The sequence below is a fragment of the Malaclemys terrapin genome, chromosome 3 (assembly GCF_027887155.1).
Source record: "Malaclemys terrapin pileata isolate rMalTer1 chromosome 3, rMalTer1.hap1, whole genome shotgun sequence".
NCBI classification, from domain to species: Eukaryota; Metazoa; Chordata; order Testudines; family Emydidae; genus Malaclemys; species Malaclemys terrapin.
Window position 1 is genome coordinate 47,795,407 of NC_071507.1, and position 20,071 is coordinate 47,815,477.

Consider the following 20,071-nt stretch of genomic DNA (forward strand, 5'->3'; position numbering starts at 1 on the left):
TACAGATCCAGATTTTGCCAGGGTAGATACAGTCATTAACAATTCATCAGAGACAAGATCCTTTTTTTTTATTTTCCATGATAATGATTGCATTCACCTGAGCTTGTAAAGAAATGCACAAGTATGTGAACAAAAGCATATACTAACTAAATATATATACACACACACACATATATACATACATATATATACATATACATACCCAAATAAAAGTGTATTTGTACTGCCGATGTGAGTTTGTATAAAATGTATACATGTGTATGTATATGGTAGTGTATGTAATGATACTTGTTTACACCAGGACTACATTTGGTTTTTAAAAGCAAATTCTTTGCCCAAACATCCTGGCCTTTTTACTAGGCACAGCACCACTCTGTAAAACAAACTCTTGAGCATGGATTGGATTGCCACAGAAAAGCTTGCAGGAGGGGACTCAGGAAGAAAATCACTCTGAGCATTCCTGTTGCAGAGTTCCTCATGCATTGATCCAGTGAACTGGGATTTGTTCTCTTTAACAACAAACTGCTGGGCATGCAACCCTATGGATTCACAAAACACCAGGACAATTCGCATGAAGGCTCTGTGAACTGCTTTGGCTCCAACAGGCTACCGCAATGGCTAACTGGAGATTCATTACTAGAACTGGACCAGAGGTCCCAACAGAAAATATAATACAGCCTATAAATCTCTGTGGGGTTGGAAGTGTGCAAGCCTCTGACCTGCCCACATCTACCTCCAACCTCCTCCTCCATCCCCATGTATACCTAGCACCTGCAGACCACTGTCTGTGGAGTATTGCTGGGGTGGGGGGAATAGTGTCCTTTAGTGTTTTTTCTGAGAGGAAAAATGTTTGGTTTTTAAAAGTCAGTTTTAGCAGGCCTGGGACCAAAACTACAAATGTATTAATCATAATTGTAGGGTTATTGCATGGTCTCACTAACAGGACAGAGTTAAGATTGTTTGGGTGCCATCACTGTGCATTTCCAAACCTTATGATGTGTGAATTCCTTTGAAATTTAACCTTAACGCCACATATTCTGGATTTGTAATGCCTGTATTTTGGAATAATTACAAAATACATTTAATATTTTTTACCCATAACCTTATTCTCAACCGTAACTCCCTTTTAACATTGTTTCTGGGAATCTCCTAGTTGTTTTTTGTTTTAGATATAAAAAAAATCATACAAAGATTACCCAATAAATAGAAAGTGAATGTCACCATGTGACATCTCTAATGAGTTAAAAATTTGTGGAATGATTACATCATTTTAATTTTTAAAAAAACTTTTAAGGCCATATTCAGTGGTATGCTCTGGATGCTGTGCAGCACTTTGAGTTACAAACACACAAGAAGGGGAGTTTGTAAAATTTTTGTGGGTCAGATTCTTGGTGCCCAGTTCAGCTGCTTTGTATTTCGCAACCAGTGTAAGGCAGCTGAAAAGCTGGCCTAATAGGGTATTTGGAAATTACCATAGTGTAGGGGAATTACCAGGTGGTGTAGTCAGCATAGCGGCCTCCACGGATACATAGAGGACATGTCAGAATTGGAAAGGGTTGTTGCCAAATCATGCTGCTCTTCCAAGGCTAGAAGGGACCCTGGTGATCTTCTAGTCTGACCTCCTCTATAACGCAGGCCACAGAACTTCCCCAAAATAATTCCTAGAGCACGTCTTTTAGAAAAACATCCAATCTTGATTACAGTCTATCAGTTCCTACATGGGGAACAAATATTTAATTGAACAAAGAAAGGTATAACACAATCCCCAATGGCTGGATGTAGAAGCTAGACAAATTCAGACTGATTACCCACTGCGACCCCCAGATCTTTTTCAGAGTCACTTCTTCCTAGGATAGAGTTCCCCATCCTATAAGTATGGCCTACATTCTTTGTTCCTAGATGTACACATTTACATGTAGACATATTAAAATGAATATTTTCTTGCATTCAGTTTAAGAAGTGATCTAAATAGCTCTGAATCAGTGTTCTTTCCTCTTCATTATTTCCCACTCCCTCAATTTTCATGTCATCTGCAATGTTAAATGTTAAAAATATTAAAAAATGTTAAGTGATGTTGAGCCAAGAACAGATCCCTGTGGGACCATTATTACTTGTGTAATTTAGAGCATCCCTTCAGCTGTTCCAAATTATGCATTGGACTTAATTAGTCCTTAGCTGGCCCGAAGATCTTACAGCCCCCTTTCTTCCTCTTGCCCTGACCACAACTCAGTCAAAACCAAGGATCTGGCCCTGTGATTGTAAAGTCTGTGATATTTATGAAAAGCCATCTTTCACAGTCACTGTAGACCACATTTTTGTCTGCTATGTGTTATCCTTCAAAATAAGTATTGTGAGTCAGACCCTCTGATGCACCCTAGTTTACAGTCACTTTTAAGTTTCTCCTTGCCTAAGCAGCTCCTGTGATACCCACACCCCTAGCCGTTAGCACAGGAGGAGCACCAACTATCTATGCACCAGCAATCCCCAGCCCTTGGGACCCTGGACAGCTAGCATAAAATAAAGCAGCCCTTTGGATGGTTTGATTTATGCCAGGGACCAGCCTAGTATGCAAATGGTCCCAGGATCAGGGAAACATAAAACTGCCTTGAATTTACTTTTGCATTCCTCTCTTGACCTGTGTCATGTGCATCTCAGCCACAGCCTTAGAGCTGGACCTAAGGTTTAAAGCCACTATCAATGGTTTAAGTATCTTAAAGAGAAGTGCAATGTAAAATCTTGTCGATCTTATTGGGTTAACACACAAACAGTCTGTCAATTTGATTTACATATTACTTCGTACACAACTTTCCATTATAGTATTTCCTTTTAGTAAATACTGTAATATGCTTTTGTGTACCATATATTTAAAAGGCAGAAAAATGTCACAGCAATCCTCATGAGATACCACGAAAGATACACTGAATGTTAGCAATAGGTAACAATGGTAATTTACTTTCTCTCATTACCATATGTTGCATCATTCAGTCGGAGGCAAAAACAATTGCCATAATTGGTTTACATATTTGACAGTTTGCATAAACAGAGATTTCCCAGATTTCTGGTTGGAAGACTACATCATGTTTACTGAAATATGCTTTCTCTTGAAGACCACTTTGTCACTGATTTCATTAAGTCAAATGGTACTAGAGTTCCCATGGGAAAATGTTCTTGAGTTATAGATTTTTCTTTCTGAGAAGATCCTAGAGGTCATCCTACTGGGGCTGCCTTTGAAAATGCTGCTTTTAGTAAATTCTGTAATGTAAATGATGGACTGATAACCAGATTATTAACCATAGTCTGGCTGTCAAGTTATTTTTGTAGGTGCATAAGGAAGGTTAAAACTATGAGGCAAATTAAAATCCACAAAACGATATTATTTAACCAAGTGTAGAAAAGACAGTGTGAACAACTGAAAGGTTAAAAAGAAAGCCTGGAACAATTTTCTGTTGAAGGTTACTGTTGACTCTAAGAAAATAATAATTTTGAAAGAATAATACAAAGTAGTGACTGGGAAGATTCAAGTCATTTAGTAAAGTTATTTGCATGAGAAAAGATACTGTCACCACTTTTCTAATCAAATCCACTCTAGTGGTTATTTGCAAAGGGTTTGTCAGCAACTAGTAGAACATTTTATAAAACCTGATTTTCAGTTCTGTAATTTCTCAGCGGGAAAATGCAGTCCCTTGATGATGATCCAGGGCTTTGAAGAATAAATTGATTCTAAAGAGAAAATTAGATGGTACTTATTATACTGTCTAACTAGCAATCCAGTGTCATTTGTCTGTTGGATGATAAATGTCTTGCTTTGCCTACCTTCTTCATTTAATAATGCAACTTGCATGTTAGTGACATAGAAAGAAAATCATGTATTTTTATAAGAGCAAACTTTGTCCATCATTTCTTATAGTACAGCTTGAGGGGCAACGATGTTTTCACTTCCTAAATAATTCTTCTTGTGCAAATTACTTAGATGTTATAAACCTCTTGTTTAAACAGAATTACTTTGGAAATAATGTATACCCTGTAATCCCTCCAGCATTCCAGAAAAGTAAATGCTTCCAGGTTTCTAATGGAAGGTTATCAACTGAACTGGGAGTTGTACTGGTTGATGAAGTTCCACCTTAAAAGAATATTAAATAAACCATAAACAAACAAGCAAATAAATAAATACAATTAGAACTGGGCATTCACTAGCTTAATGATTCTCAATCTGTTGGAACAACAGTTCTTCTTACCTGACAAGGGGAATATGTGAATCTGTATGGAATTTTCTATGCCATTTTGCACTAATTAATCGGTATTCTTGAAAATTTAGAGCTCAGTCCTGTAGCTGCCCCATGTGTGATGCTCCCACTGGAATCAATTTAAGTCACATTTTCACTGAAGTCAACCTAGCTCTATTTTGAAGTTTGTGGGAGTTCTGCATACACTGTGGCTGCAGATTCAGGCCTAGATTGCCTTAGAGGACATTCATCTGCCATTATGTTCTGAAGCAAATAGAATTGAAATGAAAGAAGTCAAAAAGCTCTTTTGAGGAAATACATGGTATATATAGTTGTCATTAATGTAGCTCAATGAAATGTATTCAAGATACAGGGTCAGATCCCCAGATGGTGTAAATCACAGTTTAGCTCCATTGACTTCAATGGAGATGCACCACTTTATATGAGATAAAGAGCTCTCCCTCATAATTCAATACAATATCATAGGCAAAAAATCTGACCCACCTGTTTTCAAGAAGGAATTTTCCAGGAGAAAGTTGTTACCCAGTTTCCAGAGGGATGAGAAATATTATTTCATTATGGATTTACTGTACCCTATCTTCAACTTCAAAATTGACTGTGGGCTTAAAAACTCAGGGCCTGATTCGCCAGCACACTCTCTGGCTACATTGTGCAGTCTTGAGATCATCCTGACCTGATGGCAAAGTATAATAGTAAATATTGTCCTGAGAGAGAACCTACTATATGATGCTGCTGCACTGTGCTTGAATATTTTTGCGATTTATACTCTTATTAGTAACAATATTTATTCTTTATAGATTAGAAGAACATACACCAAATATAAGCTCATCCTCCCCTTACCTCAGAGTATCTAGTTGCATGAATATGGGTTTGCAGGCCCAGTTACAATCTATAAATAGTACCAGTTCTTCAGGGCAGGTTTGTTGTTATGGTTTTACTGGGCACTAAGAGTCTGATTCTGTTCTCATTTACACTTCAGTAATTTAAGAGTACACAACTACCACGATATAACGCGACCCGATATAACACAAATTCGGATAGAACGCAGTAAAGCAGCGCTCCTGGGGGGGGGGGGGCGGGGCTGCGCACTCTGATGGATCAAAGCAAGTTTGATATAACGCGGTTTCACCTATAACGCGGTAAGATTTTTTGGCTCCTGAGGACAGCGTTATATCGGGGTAGAGGTGTAACTCCATAGACATCAATAAAGTTAAACTGGTGTTAATGAGAAGAAACTTAGACCTATTAAGTCAAAATAGGTTTTCAAATTAACTCTAGACTATGTTGTTGTATTTTGCAAATGGATGGATAAACTAAATATTCAGAACAATATTATTTTGTTCATCATTGTAGTAATGGAAAAGAGAACATTGTCCTAAGAGTAGTAACTCAAGAGAAGTGAGATTGGTTTTAGAGCAGATTTACTGAGATTTTCCTGAGTAGGAAGAGTCTACACACAATAGATGTGACATGGTCAGGCACTGAACAATACAGCTACTTTTGTTCACTTCAGTTGGATTAATAAGCAGCTATATCAGTTTTGGAGACAACACTTTTGGAGGTAACTGCTTGTTATCTCTCATGGTACTAGTTTGCTATAAATTGGAAATACCTTCCTCCATCTGAAATAGGGATGATGAGTCAGACTCTGATCTCATTTAAATGCAGGACTACTCTAGGTTTATACTCTAGAATATATTTCAAAGCTTCTGCATTAGCGAAAAGAGTTTGCTTCTGTATACCCTTCACCAACTCAGGTTCTATGAAATCCACCTTGATAGATATAAGACCACTTACCTCAGAGTTTCTGTTTGCATGAGTCTGCAAAAAGGCATCTCCACTGTCTTGTGTGTTAGGTAGTCATTGTGATCACTAGTGTAAATGAGCGAGGAAGTCTTGTACTAAACCCACTTTACACAGGTTTAAATGACTACAAAAGACGCAAGGCAGCGAAGAATCAGAATAGTAAAGTGGAAGTAAGTAGAAAAGAGACTGATTTTACTTAGAACAATTAGGCAGCTTGGAAAAGGGGTTATGATACTTTAGCAGCATTGTTTTCTACAATCAGTCAGTTTGGGCAGGGGGTCTACATTTTGGAAGGAAACAAATAATAAAATTCCTGGCAGAAGGCTTTGAGGCGTGTTAAGATCTCTGAGATGTAGTTATATGAAAGAATGATAGCTAAGTGTTAAATGCCACTGTATACCAACCACTGTATGTCCTGCTGTTTTGTTAGTAACACTACGTGGGTGTGAGAGACTCAGACCTAAAAAAAATAAAGAACAAGTCAATCAAACAATAAAAAGCTCTGCATATTAAAACAGACTTTGTACCCTCATGTGAAGCTGCTTGATTGAGCAGTGCAGTGTCAACCATGTCTTTCTTCTAATGCTAAAAGTAATGCACATAGACAGAGTGACAATCAGAGTACAGCCTCCCATCAGCTGTAATTAATCTTTTAGTTAACAAAGACTAGAAAAGCCTCTCATCAGCCTCTTCTGAAGTCTGAGGGACCCTGTTTTTTGATGTTTGCATTCTGAGTAAAATTGTCCCCACCAGTTCTAACAAATTGAAACACCAGGCTAATTATGGCGGCTAATGAAGTGTGTGGAATGGTCACAGCTTGTCGTGAAACTGTTCCTTCAGCTCAGATTAGAGTTTCATCAATCACTTTTTTAAACTGATCCAGAATTGCTTCTGCCCAGTGCTTGGCATTTTTAATGCTGTTTCTGTAATTGGTTTTTTCCCCAAAGCTTAGGCTGTTTTTTGAAATATTACATTCTCAGGACAGGACTTACAAACTCTAGTTTATAAAAAAACATTTCATTATTGCCTCTATCAGCTGATCAAGTGGTAGAAAGCTAATAAAAGGAGCACAAATATAAAATTTGATATATTGCTTTTAATCCAGTTAAAGGTAGCAATAAAGCATATACATGTATATGTATATGAATCATTATTACTGTGGACTGACTGTATACTGCAATCACATGAGACATGGTTTGTGGGCTAGATGGTTCAAATCCCACCAAAGGACTTAAATGAAATGAATGTGTTGGTCTTAGCTTATTTCCTAGTGGATTACAGTCTTCCATATATCATTCAACATAGTTTGGCATGATTTGTAGTTTTTGCAGATGTCCAGGCCTTTGGCAGCAGGAAGACCAAAATGTCTTAGTATTTAAAGAATTTGAACACTCTAGTCAAAACTGATGTCTTCAGAGACATATGGGAAGCTTTACAATATAACTCATACAGCTACTAGCCTGTCAATGAACAAAATAACATAACAATTTTTAAACATTCCCAGTTCCTGTTCATTTATAAATTTTGATTTACTACATTGGCATTCTACTATACAATATTTCTTTGGGAGTTCTGCGTAGATGTTAAAAAATACATAGGACTAAATTCTGTCCTCCAACATGCACATTGGAGGATATAATTTAGTCTGTGCATTATCCACCTTAAAAATGAAATAAACATTTGTGCGCTTGGTGCTATAATTACTTGTGTTTGTGTAAGAGGTTGTGGAGACTACTGCACACATGCACATCAAAATCACATCAGAAGGGAAAAGAATTTTAGCTTTATTAAAAGCTATTATTATTTATATTAAAAATCAGAAATTAAATTTGTGCTAACACATCTAGTATATTGCATTTTTCTGAACACTATAACATCAGTGATATAATATTTGACTACAAGTATCAAGTGTTCTTCTTCAAGTAGTGTCTCTGTGGGTGCTCCACTTCAGGATACATCTGCACTCTGCCTTTGATCAGAGATTTTTGGTAGCAGTGTTCATTCAGCCCATGCATGCGCCCCACACATCCTCATGCCCCATGCCAAGGCTATATGGGTTTCACAGGCAAACCACCCCCAGTTCCTTCTCATCCGCATTTGGCCTGAGACAGAATCTACTGTGTGCCATTTCTCGAATATTCAGCTTTTTTCTCAGATAGTTACCTATATTTACTTACCTTATAGTTTTATAGTTGTGGGAACAACTGTTCCCTTTGTTTTTCTTTTCTTTCTTAAAAAAGTTATTCATATAGGTATATAGTTAGGAGATTTCCCCTTCTAAGGGCTAAATTTTCATTAGTTTTTCCTTGGTAATGGTAGACTCCCCAGCACTCAAGAGGTGCTTCTCCTGTCATCAGGCTATTCCAATAAGTGACAGATTCTCCCAGTGCCTTTACTATCTGAGTGATACTTGTATCTCCAGTGAGTGCAAGATCTCACTTCCTTCAAGGGTGGATCCCCCCAAAATAGAGACATTAAGTTTAAACTCCTAATGATGGAGCAAGTTTTATGTCCAGCTTAGGATCCAGGAGCAGAGGACACTCTGTACAAAGATCTCTCGGTACAGCTAGTCACCAGAGACCAGAAGCGAGGTAGGCGGCACCACGGCACCAAGTACATCTATGGTACCAAAGTCTTCATCTACGTCTGCTTCTAAGCAGATGGAGGTAAGAAGTAAATCTCCAAGAAGCTCCTAGTCACCATCTCAGAAGAAGGCTATGGAACCCTTAGGTCCAAAGATGAGCTCTATGCGGGCTCCAAGTGAGGCCAGTACACAAATGTGAAAAGGAGTCAGTCATCTAAGAGAGACTTGGCACCAAGTTCAGATACCCATACCCAAAGCAACAGAGACAGGGTTGAAAAGACCAAGCCTGTCCCTGAATAACACTCAGTACTGATAAAAATAAAATCAGTGGTACCAAAGACCGTTCATCTAGCTACAGTACCGAGGAAACCAGAGCCAACTCATTTCCATACCAAACACTCGGTACCAGCTATATCAGTACCGAAGCCATCCTCCAAAGGTTCCCACTCGGCTCAAACTTTGATACTATTAATAGTGAGAGTTTAGGTACCCTGATAATCTGATAATATCTTCTGAGCTGGAGTCTCCTCTATTAACTGGGGGGTTTGTCAATATCAAGATTCTCTCAGTCACCAAGCCCTCTATCACCTAGAACAGTGTTTCTCAACCTTTTTGATTCCAGGGACCAGCTTGCTGCCTTCCTAATCTGTTGGGAGATCTCAGGGACCAGTGCTGGTCCACAGACCGATTGTTGAGAAACACTGACCAAGAGTACAACACTTGCCCTCATCTATTCTGCAAACCATACAGCTATCTCCCCCCTTACAGTATGTGGAAGAGGACTCTCAAATTTTGGTGCAGGTTCCTCTACCTAATCTAGGATCCTTCCCTCTCTCGCTCCTATATTGACATATTACAGGAGGATAGACTTCAAATGACACTCACATAGAAGGAAATAGATGGCTGCCTCCACCTATGCCATTTGAGCCCCCTCAGTGGCCTTGTTGGGAGCAGTGGGTGTTCTATCACCAACAATTTACATTGAGGTCCTTGCAACACTGGAGGGAATAGAGAAGAGCCCATTTTGCTCAACCCCTTTCCACCTATGCCAGAGAAGAGACCTTTGAGGAGCAAGAGGCATGGGCTAATAAAGACATGACACCTTTTACTAATACTTCTCCTCACCACTTGAAGCTGTTGTCCCCACCACCTTCTGTGGCAGATGGCTCCAGGCAGTTTCAGAAACTGATGAAGTGGATTGCTGACATGCTGCAGATTCCCTTAGAGGAGGTTCTGGAAGCCCACCATAAACTCCTAGATATTTTCCACATTTGGATATCTATAAAGATTGCCCTTCCAGTTAATGAAGCTTTTATGGATCCCACTAAGATGGTATGGCAAACTTCATTACCATACCACTTACCTGCAAGAGGGTGGATAAAAAGTATTATGTTCCTGCTAGGGAACTGGAGTTTCTATTTTTTCCATAATAGTGGAGGCCGTTAATGAACAAGGCAGACAGCATAACCAGTACAGTAAGGAACACAAGAAGCTTGATCTTTTTGGTCATAAATCCTATGCTGCAGCCACACTTCAGTTCAGAAGAGCAAACTATCAGGCGCTCATGATCAAATATGACTATTTAAATTATAACAAATACGACTATTTAAATTATAACAAACTCAATTCTTGTATTGAGCATCTCCCAGAAGAATATTTGGACCAGTTTAGGTCCAATTTACAAAAGGATCAGCTCCTGGCAAAGACATCACACCAGGTCTCCTTATATGTGGCAAATACTGCAACATAGCCTATTTCCAGTGCAGTCGTCATGAGAAGAGCACATTGGCTACAGGTGTTGGGCTTTCCATGAGAGATTCAGAGTACTGTTGAAGACTTCCCTTTTGATGGTCACAAGCTTTTTGCAGACTTGACAGATATATCTTTCCACACGGCAGACTCGAGAGACATGCTGTGATCCCTAGGGATTACTCTCCTGTAAATAAAAGGAGATTTAGTAGGAATCAGACTCCTATTTGACAGACTGTACACCATCTGAAGCCCTGCCCAAGAGACCAAGATGCTCAAAAAAGAAACCTCCTTCAGCTACAACTACATCTTTGCAGCCATTCCTCCTACTGTAGTGATAATATCAGACACTTCGCTTTTGGGTTGTGGGGCACATCTGGGATCTCATAAGGTACAGGGAAAATGGTCATTTCAAAAGCAGCTTCTCAATTAATCTTTCGGAATTGAGAGCCATCAAAAATGTTTGCCTACACTTCTACTACTAATCAAATCTAAGTCAGTAAAGATGGACAGACAATGTGGCATGCATGTATTATATCAATCATCAGGGAGGCTCATGTTCCCCATCTCTCTGTTCCAAAGTGATAAACTCTGGAATCGGTGCATAGCCAACCACATAGTCATCTCAGCTTTTACACTCCCAGCTATTCAGAACACCATGGCAGATGACCTCAGCAGACATTTCTTTTTAAATTACAAACAGGAACTGAGCTGCAGAGTCCTCCACAATCTAGTCTTAACTCAGGGGCTAGGGAAGGTTGATCTGTTTGCCACGGCAGCCAATGCAAAATTAATTAGGTATCACTCCAGAGGGGGTCTTGATCCCCAATCTAGATGTAAGCAGAGTCTGAATGAGTTTCAACCAGACATTTAGTGTGATCTGGAGGAAAAGACTTCAAGAACAGACTATATTTGCATAAACACACCTACCCTGCCTAGGAATTCAGCAGAAGGGACTTCTTTGCCAAAGTGATCAATTTTGGCTGGTGTTGGGTTACAAGTCACTTTAGTACTGAGTGTAGGGATAATAAAATGCTATCCTGATTGTATGAGTAAAGGAAAACAGAACTATACTGTTCTTAGCCTTCCCTGACTGCTCGGGTCCTCGTCAACTGAACTTCACTTGCTAAGCAGGGGGTAGGGATGCCAAATCCCATTGAAAGAGAGAGAGGGTGGTGATAGGTGTTCCTGCCTGGTAGTGTGGGTTCTGCCTAAGGAGTCTTAGACACCATTTAACCTCCCACACACTGCTTAATGACAGCACAAATTAGACTCTGACGAAGTGGGTATTCACCCATAAAAGCTTATGCTCCAATACATCTGTTAGTCTATAAGGTGCCACAGGACTCTTTGTTGCAGTTTACAGATCCAGACTAATACGGCTACCCCTCTGATACTAGACTCAATTGAGAGTCCTTGTTTTATTTAGTGATTTCTAGAGCTAAAATCACTGATGACCAGCTCTAAGTGCTAAGCCTTAGACCTGGTGTGGGACAGCATTTCAGTGAAACAGACTGCGCTATCTGCATCAGCAGGGAGGTTCCAACTAACTGGTGAAATCACTGAGATCTGAGTTAAGTGGTGGGACCTCAAGATGCGGCATCGCAGAGAGTGCAGTAGAGAGGCAAGTGGCAGCAGAGAAGCAATGGCACAGCGGATGACAGTGCAGCAGCCCACAGTGGATGACAGTGGTGGCAGCAGGCAGTGATGCAGAGTGAACTGCAGCAACTGTGAGCCCATTGCAGTGGAGGGAGAGGGGAGTGATGTGTTAAAGGAACATTTGTTTGTCAGACTGTCACACTGCAAGGTGAGACACTGAGGCAAAGGGCACTGCCTAACATACTCTGGGGTGGACGTTTTGCTCATGGTCATATGCATTTGAACCATGGTTGTGGTATTTTTCAAAATTAATGCTGGGTTCATTTTCCCTTTTATTAAAAGTTTTCTTTGCTATACACACACTCAGGGCTTGTGAGTGGGGAAGTATTGCCTCTTAGAGGCGCCTGGGGTGGTTTTAATTTTCCCATATTGGGTGGGGGCTTGAGACGGTTCTGTTTTGTACTGTTAAGAGGAACACCTAGATATTGAACCCGACCCTTTGTTGCTGCCAATTCCACCTGGCATAAAGAGTACATATCAGAGGCATGTTCCTCATCTCACAGACAAAAGGACTTCCCTGTTCATATCCACCAACACCATTACTGTTAAAGGTTGTCAGTAAGATCAAACAAGATCAAGCCAGAGTCATATTGATTCCTCAAACGAGGCCAAGACAGGTCTAGTATCCTTATTTGATCAGACTCACCCTCTCTACCCTTTGTGAAGGCTTCCAATCAGTCCTTGCCTACTGACCCAGAATGCTGATCTAACACTTTACCCCAAGCTGCAGATTCTGAGGCTCCAAGCAGTTCCTCAGAGGTTCACAGGAATAGAGATATCCCATTTTTCAGAAGTACAAGACATCTTATTAAATAGTAGACAAGAACTGACAAGAAATACCTTCAGAAATGGAAACAATATTATCTTTGGTGTAACAGCCAGATTTCACCAACTCACTCTCCTCTTCCCAGGAGAATTGTGTGTTAGAACTGAAAAATCATCTCTTTTCCTTGAATTCCATTATGATTCACTTAGCAGCAACAACAGCTTTTCATACACCCATAGGAGGGTTTTCACTTTTTGCTCATCCCACTATGGCAAGATTCCTAATAGGTTTATCGACTATTTCCCCACTAATCAGAGTTCCTACACTGAGCTGAGCTGAGCCTTGAACCTAGTACTTAATTGCATTATGAAACATGCTTTTGAGCCACTAGTTACATGTTCTTTATTAGATTTATCAGTGAAGACAGCCTTCCTGGTAGCAAAGGGTGGGAGAACTGGGGGCCTTAATGGCAGACCCTCCATTTATGATATTCACCAGAGAGAAATGCTACAGCCATATCCAAAAAAATTTCCCTAAGGTGTTTCATATTAATCCATTCATATTTCAAATGAATCAAACCATTCAACTCCCATTTTCCCCCCAAAACAGCACCAGACTAGTCAAGAAGCCATATTCCACATCCTAGTTGTCCAACCTAAACCTCCCTTGCTGAAATTTAAGCCCATTGCTGCTTCTCCTATCCTCAGAGGTTAAAAAAAAATGTTTCCTCCTTCTTGTAACAACCTTTTACATACTTGAAAACTGTTATCATGTCTCCTCTCAGTCTTTTCTTTTCCAGACTAAAGAAACCCAGTTGTTTCAATCTTCCCTCATAGGTCATATTTTCTAGACCTTTAATCATTTTTGTGGCTCATCTCTGGACTTTCTCCAATTTGTCCACATCCTTCCTGAAATGTGGTGCCCAGAACTAGACACAATACTCCAGTTCAGGCCTAATCAGAGCGGAGTAGAGCTGAAGAATTACTTCCCGTGTCTTGCTTACAATACTCCTGTTAATACACCCCAGAATGTTGTTAGCTTTTTTTGCAACAACATTACACTGTTGACTCATATTTAGCTTTTGTTCCACTACGTCCCCCAGATCCCTTTCCGCATTACTCCTTCCTAGGCAGTCATTTCCCATTTTGTATGTGTGCAACTGATTGTTCCTTCCTAAATGGAGTACTTCGCATTTGTCCTTATTGAATTTCATCCTATTTATTTCAGACCATTTCTCCAGTTTGTCCTGATCATTTTGAATTTTAATCCTATCCTCCAAACCACTTGCAACCCCTCCCAGCTTGGTATCATCCACAAACTTTATAAATGTACTCTGTATGCCATTATCTAAATCATTGATGAAGATATTGAACAGAACCGGACCCAATACTGATCCCCCCGGGATCCCACTCATTATGCCCTTCCAGCATGACTATGAACCACTGATAACTACTCTCTGGGAACAGTTTTTCAATCAGTTTTTCACCCACCTTATAGTAGCTCCATCTAGGTTGCATTTCCCTAGTTTATTTATGAGAAGGTCATGCGGGACAGTATCAAAAGATATACCACATCTACCGCTTCCCACCATCCACAAGGCTTGTTACCCTGTCAAAGACAGCTATCAGGTTGGTTTGACACGATTTGTTTTTGACAAATCCATGCTGGCTGTTACTTACCTCTTTATTTCTTCTAGATGTTTGCAAACTGATTGATTAATTATTTGCTCCATTATTTTTCCGGATACAGAAGTTAAGCTGACTGGTCTGTAATTCCCCGGGTTGTCCTTATGTTCCTTTTTATAGATGGGCACTGTATTTGCCCTTTCCCAATCTTCTGGAATCTCTCCCATCTTCCATGACTTCTCAAAGATAATCGCTCATGGCTCAGATATCTCCTCAGTCAACTCCTTGAGAATTCTAGGATGCATTTCATCAGGCCCTGGTGATTTGAAGACATCTAATTTGTCCATCTAACTTGCTTTTTCCCTATTTTAGCCTCTTCTGATCCTACCTCATTTTCACTGGCATTCACTACGTTAGACGTCCAATAACCACCAACCTTCTTGGTGAAAACCAAAACAAAGAAGTCATTAAGCACCTCTGCCATTTCCACATTTTCTGTTATTATTCCCACACACACACACACACTGAGTAATGGGCCTACCGTGTCTTTGGACTTCCTCCTGCTTCTAATGTATTTGTAGACTGTTTTCTTGTTACCCTTTATGTCTCTAGGTAGTTTGATCTCATTTTGTGCCTTGGCCTTTCTAATTTTATCCCTACATACTTGTGTTATTTGTTTATATTCATCCTTTGTAATTTGACCTAGTTTCCACTTTTTGTAGGACTCTTTTCTGATTTTTAGATCATTGAAGATCTCCTGGTTAAGCCAGGGTGGTCTCTTGCCATATTTCCTATCTTTCCTACATAGTGGGATAGTTTCCTCTTGTGCCCTTAATAATGTCTTTGAAAAACTGCCAACTGTCTTCTATTGTTTTTCCCCTTAGACTTGCTTGGGATGGGATCTTATCTACCAACTCCCTGAGTTTGCTAAAGTCTGCCTTCTTGAAATCCATTTTCTTTATTTTGCTGTTCTCCCCCCTACCATTCCTTAGAATCATGAACTCTATCATTTCATGATCACTTTCACCCAAGCTGCCTTCCACTTTCAAATTCTCAACCAGTTCTTCCTTATTTGTCAAAATCAAATCTAGAACAGCCTCTCTCCTAGTAGCTTTCTCCACCTTCTGAAATAAAAGGTTGTCTCCAATACATTCCAAGAACTTATTGGATAATCTGTGCCCTACTGTGTTATTTTCCAACAGATGTCTGTGTAGTTGAAGTCCCCCATCACCACCAAGTCCTGTGCTTTGGATGATTTTGTTAGCTCTTTAAAAAAAGCCTCATCCACTCTTCTTCCTGGTTAGGTGGTCTGTAGTAGACCCCTACCATGACATCACCCTTGTTTTTTACCCTTTTTATCCTTACCCAGAGACTTTCAACAAGTCTCTCTCCTATTTCCATCTCAACCTTAGTTCAAGTGTATACATTTTTAATATATAAGGCAACACCTCCTCCCTTTTTTCCCTGTCGCTCCTTCCTGAGCAAGCCATACTCTTCTATACCAATATTCCAGTCATGTGTATTGTTCCACCGGGTCTCTGTTATGCCAACTATATTATAGTTGTGTTTATTTACTAGCATTTCAGGTTCTTCCTGCTTAGAAACAAGAGTTTGGTAATTTTGAGATAGAGGTTATCAAAATGGATCTCCAGTTTATTAAGATAAATTATAACAGAACTCATATTGAATCCCCTTGGAGAGTGACAGCACATTCCACAAGAGCACTGTCTACGTCTATACTCTTACTTAACAATATACCAGTTGCAGACATCTGTAGAGTGGCAACGTGGTCATCTGATCCTATTTTTTCTAATCATTATGCCTTTGTACCTGCAGCAAGATCACATGCAGCTCTAGCCAATGCAGTTCTTTCTTCTATATTGGACTCTTCTCCGAACCTCCCATCTCTTTAATGGGGGTACTGTTTGAGAGTCACCTGAAGTGGAGCACCCAAAGAGACATTTCTCGAAGAAGGAGGAGAGGTTACTCACCTGGTGCAGTAACTGGAGGTTTTTAAGGTGTGTCCTCCTGTTGGTGCTCCACTACTGAACCTTTGTCCCCTGTGCTTCGGAGTCTCCCGTGTCTTTGCGGTGGAGAAGGCTCTAAGGGTAGTTCACCTGCGCAGCCTCACTTAGCCTCAGTGTAGAGCCTGAGGATGTGTGGGACACATGCATGGGCCGAACAGGTACTGCTACCAAAAATCTCCAATCAAAGGTGCAGGGTGCATTCCGAAGCGGAGTCTCACAGGGATAGAAATCTCAAATAACTCTAGTTACAGCACCAGGTGAGTAACCTTTCCTTACTGTCTCTAAAATTGGGCCTATCAACCAATATAAAATAATTTGCAATTTGATAGAATTAGATTCATATCAATTGCCAAAATTAATTTATGCCAAATGGGTAAATGACCAGTGATGCTGATCTGTTATTCTTTGACATTTTTCTTTAGACATGGTTGAACACTGATATTTGACATACAAGAAAAAGCTGCTGGATTTACATTTGGGAATGAATGAATAAATAATCACTAATGATAGGCAAAAGGAAATAGGACACCCATAAAGGAAATATAGTTTATAGTATGAAAATGAAAGAAAGGAAAAGGAATAACAGGTTTTTGGCCTAGAAGAAGTGGTTCCTGTTTTACTGACATGGGCAGATTACATGAGGAATCTGGGAGGGGACCAGGAATTGTTCCCAGTGGCAGCTGGTGTCCAAAATAACTGGTGGGTCTGCAGCTAATGGGGGCCACTTTTCTATTGATGCCTTTTATTCTCTTCTATAGGTTGATCATATTTTCAAAGTGGGAAAATTGGAACACCATTCAAGGATGTCACAGGGATCTCTTTTGATAGGGGATAAGGAAAGTTTGTATGGAAGTAAAAGAGAGGGACACCCCCTTACCTCTCCCAGTGCCTTCACCTTTCAGAATGAAAATCTGTGGTGCTTAATAGTACAGGGCAGTTAGGAGAAAAACCTACACTTATACTTTCATGTTCTCTCCTAGTCCCTACCTCTCCCTTTCAAATCTAGCTCTTACCCTACCATTTCCTTCAACTGTTTCCCCTCTGATACATACACACCCCAATTCACTCACACCTTCCTTCTCTAGATGACTCCATTCCCCTCTGCACTCTCTTCAAATCTCCTTAGCTCCCCACAGTCCCCACCTGCTCATAAACACATGCATGCACACAAACATCCCTATCTCCTAACACCGCCTCTTCCTACCTAATCTCTCCATAGTTCAGAACCACCTCTTTATCTCTGAATTCTTAACTACCCAACATACCCCTCCTGATACAGAAAAATCCATCCTCAGACCCTTGCCTTCTCTACTTAACACCCATCACCAGAATCAGAAACCATGTAAACCAAATCAGAACCGTCCCCAGCACTCTGGGTCAGAGGCTCCAGAGAAGAACTCTGGCCGCCGGGAGCATGTGCAAGGAATCCTATATTCTGAATTAGCCCCACAGAAGTATGCATTCCCTGTTCTGTGCCTTTTCCCTCTGCTCCCTGTAGCCTGTGAGTTACACCTCCATCAGAAATCCCTGGGGGCAGCAGATACTACTGTACAATGCAGTACTTCAGCCACACAGTTGTGTATTATTGATGAGATTTAGCCTCATTAGCCCCTAAATGCTACCTACTGTTGGTTCTTCCTAAACATACATATATAGAGAGAGAGAAGACAGGGTAAAAATAAAACAGTAAATACCCTGAAATGGCTGGAACCATGCCAACATGGCCTAAAAGATTTATGAGTAAGGGAAGACTGATACCAAATAAATAATAGCCAGCTGAGTTTGTTTATGTACCTTATGCACACAAATACTCAAGTATGCCCAGTCTTTGTGCATGCAAATGGCCCGTTAGAGGTCTATCTGACCATATGCATGTGAAAATACCTGCTGTGATTGCCCCAGAGGGTATTTGTGTGTATCAATTGGGCACACACAAATGTATGCTTAAAACTATTATCATATTTAGACACTACACACACACACACCCAATATAAAATATATTTGTAGGATAGAGGTCCTGAGGACAAAATAGCTTGTTTAGGGTGTCTGATGAGTTTTCATCCAGCAAAAATATTTCAGGACTACTGTGGCGCACTATTCTAAATGGCAGACAACTTGTATCATGGCTAGACCTAGTTGAAACCCAATATATCTGTTTCACTAGAATTTTTGAGATTTCAAATAAGAGCAAAAGCAAATATTTGATAAATTACTTGCAAAATGGAAATTCCAAAAAATGTCAGTTTCAGAAAATTTTCATGTTGGAATTTTGAAATTGTGTTGGAATTTTTATTCAATTTTTATTTTATATATTTTCCATATTATAGTATTTTTATATTTACATTATTTCATAATGTCAGTAGTAGTAGTGCATACTATGCATTATTACTACTAATATAATAATATGATATAATGGAATAGAGTATTTCAACTATTATTTTTATTTAAAAAATAAAAGGATGGAGTACTAAAGTAGTCACTTTGGAAATATATTAAATAACATGACGCTTTAGTCATATATGGGGAAAAATAGTAACTTCTCAGTGGCTGTGGATAGATCTCTTCTACCCCAACCCCCCCTACCCACCTTCCCCCCCATCCATACCCAGTGGCCACTGCCCAACTGAGTGATTTAATCAGTTGCATCCATGATTTTGAAGAAGAGGAACAGGTTATGTGAACATTGTGGTAGAGAGAACTCCCCCATCCCGATACAGGAATAGATTATCTCATAAAGAGGAGAAAATTACTGACAGAAGAATTGAAGCACTGACTGAGGGCTGTGCCTAATATTCTTCTTTTCCCAGATGCAATGAAAGTCAGGTTAAGTGCCACTTCATGAGAAGGGTCATTGGGAAAGTGGGCAAGGAAGACAGGATTTGGTCATAGATTGAACATGACTTTTATATAAACCCCTTCGATAGAGCCGAAGTAAGAATCAATACCGATTGCTCCAACTCTTCCTTTTCATAGAGATAACAGAACAGAGACATCCTCGTATGTCTGAGCTAAATAGATCAATTTGTGCAAACACTTAGTCCAAATATATATGGACTAAAAGCAGGCATAGTGATTTATAAAATCCAGCTTTAGTCGGACAATAGCATGTTGATGACTGTACACCTGGATAACAATCCTGATGACTAAAGTCTCCCCATGTTATGCAGATTATCTTCATTTACAAGATGCATTTTGATTTCGGTGGCTAAACAACATTACATAAAATATCTAGGTGTCAATTTAACTCACAGTTGGATTAACTCTAGGAGTCAAACTATATTCTCTTGCTGAAAATACAACAAAAAACACTAAAAAAAAAAAAGAGGTCTACTGAGTCAGCAAAAAGTAATAACATTGTGCATAGGAAAAATCACAGTGGCCAAATTGGCACTACTTTCATAAATTATTTTTGTGTTTCTAATTTTCCCCATAGAGATCCTTTTCAAAATTACTAGGAGAATTGCTATCTTCCACATCCTCATTTATTTAGATGAAATTAAGAGAGAGAGAGAAAGAGAGAGATACTTACGCCATAGTGCACCAACTAGTATCTTAGAGGATACTGCTGTGCAGACCCAATTAATAACACTAGTTTTGTAATAAAGTGGGGA

At 39.7% G+C, this 20,071-nt stretch overlaps 1 protein-coding gene across 1 annotated transcript in view; it reads left to right on the forward strand.

Moving 5' to 3' along the window:
- The window catches only part of SPATA17 (spermatogenesis associated 17), a 177,785-nt gene that overhangs the window by 135,965 nt on the left and 21,749 nt on the right, over window positions 1-20,071 (forward strand). The window lies entirely within an intron of this gene.